A 3,682-nucleotide genomic window follows, 5' to 3' on the forward strand; every position below is an offset into this window, starting at 1 on the left:
TTCCTTCTCTCCCTCCCTCCTTCTCTCTCAAATAAATAAATACATCTAAAAAAAAGTGTTAAATTTGAATGACTGCATTTGGCCATATCAAGTGGCACACCTGTACTGACCTTTAAAATAAATACAGAATCTCACTACTTCTAATGAATTCCATTATTGCAGTCCTAGTCCAAGGCACCCCCATCTTTTGTCTTATGTCAGTAGCCTCTCTGGTGGTCCCTTCTTTCTTTATTGTCCTCTTCAGTCTGTTCTCACAACAGCAGCCAAAGCAATACTTTTAAAATCTATGTTGCATCACATCAGTACTTACCTCAAAGCTCTGTAGAAATTTCTCATCTGAGCAAAAGTCTAAATTACCACAGACCCACTGTGGACTTGCCTCCTTGCTACCTCTGATTTGTCTTCTGCTGTTCTCCCTCTTGTTCACTCTGTTTCAGGTATCCTGACCTTTGCATCAAAGGCACACTCCCAATAAGGATCTTTGTTCTTGGTTTTTCTTCTTTCTGGAATATTCTTCCTCTGGATTTCCATAAGGTTTACTCTCTTACTTCTCATGGTTCTTTCCTCACATTCTCACTACGGCCCTTCCTAAATTTGTAATCCTCCCCATGGGAGCGGGAGGATTTTTAAATTTTCTAAATTTTCAGTTCTCCCCTCAACACTTCCTATCACCTTCCACTAACTTATTTTTTCTTCTTAGCATGTATTACTAACATTCTAGATATTTTACTTCTATTTATCTTATATATTAATTTATATTATGTATATAAATATTAATTATACTTATATACATATTTACCATATTTATTCTGTCTCCATTAAAATGAAAGCTTTATGAGGGCTGTGATCCCCATTTGTCTTGTGTACTGTTGTATCCTGAGTACCTGGAATTTTGCCAGTACGTAGTGGGCTTGCAATAAATATTGGTTTTAACTGGGCAGTTATCTTATATATGTGCAAGACTTGTTTATATGGACTCTCTTCAGTCTTGTAAGTATTTACTTATTATGGACATAGTCACATGACTTCCATTAATTAAAGTTTTTGGGCAAAGATTTGAATTCTGACTAAAAGTATCTATATACCTTGTCTGAAAAAAAATCAGATAACCTAACTTTAAAGATAAACTCTTGTTTGGTATTTAAATTTTCTCAGAGAGTCTTCTTTGTAGATTTCCTCCGATAGCAAAATGAGGGTTTTTTTTTACTGATTTTTTTTTTAGACATAATTCATGTATAGAACACCAAGATGAACAAATGATATTTGTTTTTTTTAACCTAACATACGATGTTCTATGCTATAATGTTAAACTTTAAAATTTAATAAAATAATTCTAAACCAACTCTCCCTTTAAAAAATCTTATCCTGAAATTCCTTTCTAACACAAATATTAATACCTATATTTTCAGTTTAAAAAAAACTGAAAAAATTCTATTGAATTTTTAGTTAACATTCCTTTAAAGTAAACTATTACATTTGTTATGAAAAACCTGAATTCTAATGACTGTATTATTTTCTGAATTTGTTAAAACTATTTTTTAAATGTAAAAATATATTATAATGCATTATAAAGTACTGTTATTAAGGTTCAATAAAACTAATTAGTTTTTTTTAATATTAGATTTCACTGCTGGCAATACTTGCTTGGTTATAAATAAGTTGCTATTCAAAATCCCTAAATGGTTGTAAGATAGCTTAAGGGAATTCTTAAAACCCACAGCTCCCAGACTATCCTGAGGCACTCTGGAGTGTCATAGTGAAGTCACGGAGATGACATGGAATATTTTAAATTTCCCCCCAAAATGTAGAAACACTCAACATCTTAGACACCACCTGAACTACTAGGTCAAGGTAGTTCAGTTTCAATGTGAGATCATGTTACATTCCTCTCAGTGATGTTATATCTTTATAAACCTGGGTTTTCCATTTTTTTTCCTGTAATAAAAGTCAAATACTATCAGAAAATTGGAACAAGAATTGAGATGGCTATGTCAATGAGATTTCAAGGATTGAGAAGTTTTGTGGTATCCAACTGGGCACATATAACCTATTAGTAAGTGATTGTAGTATTTAAGAATGAAAAAAATTATTTTTTAATTTATATGTAGTGTTTTTAAGTATGACTACTAAATTTAGGATTTTTTTTTTTTTTTTGGACAGGAAGTAGGATTTATCAATGGGCATGAATAGGGAGCGGGCAGTGCCGAGGTTCTTATGATTTCAGATTCCACCATTTGTCCAGGTGGCCACAATTAGGGATGTATTTCACCCCACATCCATCTGGGATGAACCACTTTTCAGCCACCACGTCTTCAAATTCGTCGGCATTAAACTTAGCAAAGCCCCACTTCTTGGAAATGTCGATCTTCTGGTGGCCAGGGAACTTGAACTTGGCCCCACGTAGGGCCTCAATTACATGCCCCTTGTTCTGCAGCTCGGTAGGGATGGACATGATGACTTGGCCAACGTGGACCTTGGCTGCTGTGCGCCGGGGCTTTCCAAAGGCACCCCGCATACCTTATAGGACAACATCCTGTTGATGTGGATGCCATGGAAGGGGTGGAGCTGCACTCGGGTGTGAAAACCATCTTTGCCACGGCTCTTCACTATGTATGTGTTGGCACAAACAAGGGCAGCCTCCAGGGTTTCAGAGGAGAGCTGCTTATACTCATCTGACGCCATGTGGCCACAGAGGGAACTCATCCACTTTTGCCTTCCTCCACCCCATGTCAAAGATGCGGATCTTGGCATCAGGGACACATCTGCAGAGCGAGGCTTTGGGTACCGCTTGTTCTTACAATATGATCAATACTGGGCAGGGAGGCAGCCCATGGCAACACCAAGATTTTCAGTGGTGCGCCAAAGGAAAAGATCCTAAATCTTTGGAATATTATAATTTATTACATTGTGTAGACCTAGCTACTTGATAAAAAAAAACTGTTAAGGATTTATTTTGGCCACAAAGCGCTGTAAAAATATTACTGATAACAGAAAATTTGAGAACTGGTGGAGCCAGATTATTTGTTTTCTATTTTTACTTTTGTTGTTTACTGAAATTCAGGGTTTTTTTTTTCATATTTTTCCAGTTTTACTGAGGAATAATTGACAAGCATTGTTGTATAAGTTTAAGATGTACAGCATAATGCTTTGACTTATATATGTTGGGAAATGATTACCATAATAAGTTTAGTTAGCATCCATCATCTTATATAGATACAATGAAAAGAAAAGAAAAAAGAAACAAATTTTCCTTGTGGTGAGACCTCTTAGGATCTCTCCCTTAATAAGTTTCATATATCTCATACAGCAGTGTAAACTATAGACATCGTGGGATACATTACATCCTAGTACTTACTTGTCTTTTAACGGGAGGTTTGTACCTTCTGATCACCTTCCTCTAGTTTTAATTTTTAAAACTCTGGGAAACATTATTTATAGAAAAATGATGTGATGAAGCTGTTGATGCTGTAAGAAATTATTTATGAAAGTGAATTTGTGGTCATGGTCCTAATCACTTTCGATGTGTTTACCACCAATAGAACCAGGAAACAGTATTCAATTTGGATTTGTAACAGAAGATTATCAAAAATAAGGAGTTTTCAGTTTCAAAGAAACTTCAAAACATAGTTTTGAAACTCTTTGGATTTGACAAGACCCAAATGAATTCTGCCAAGGCACTTTT

The 3,682-nt window shown here is 35.3% G+C and overlaps 1 pseudogene; it reads right to left on the bottom strand.

Annotated features, from left to right (window-relative positions):
• Positions 1-2,162: 2,162 nt before the first annotated feature.
• On the bottom strand, positions 2,163-2,832 carry LOC103658051 (annotated as a pseudogene).
• Positions 2,833-3,682: the final 850 nt, after the last annotated feature.

The sequence above is a fragment of the Ursus maritimus genome, unplaced genomic scaffold, assembly GCF_017311325.1.
Source record: "Ursus maritimus isolate PB19 unplaced genomic scaffold, ASM1731132v1 scaffold_11, whole genome shotgun sequence".
Taxonomy (NCBI): Eukaryota; Metazoa; Chordata; class Mammalia; order Carnivora; family Ursidae; genus Ursus; species Ursus maritimus.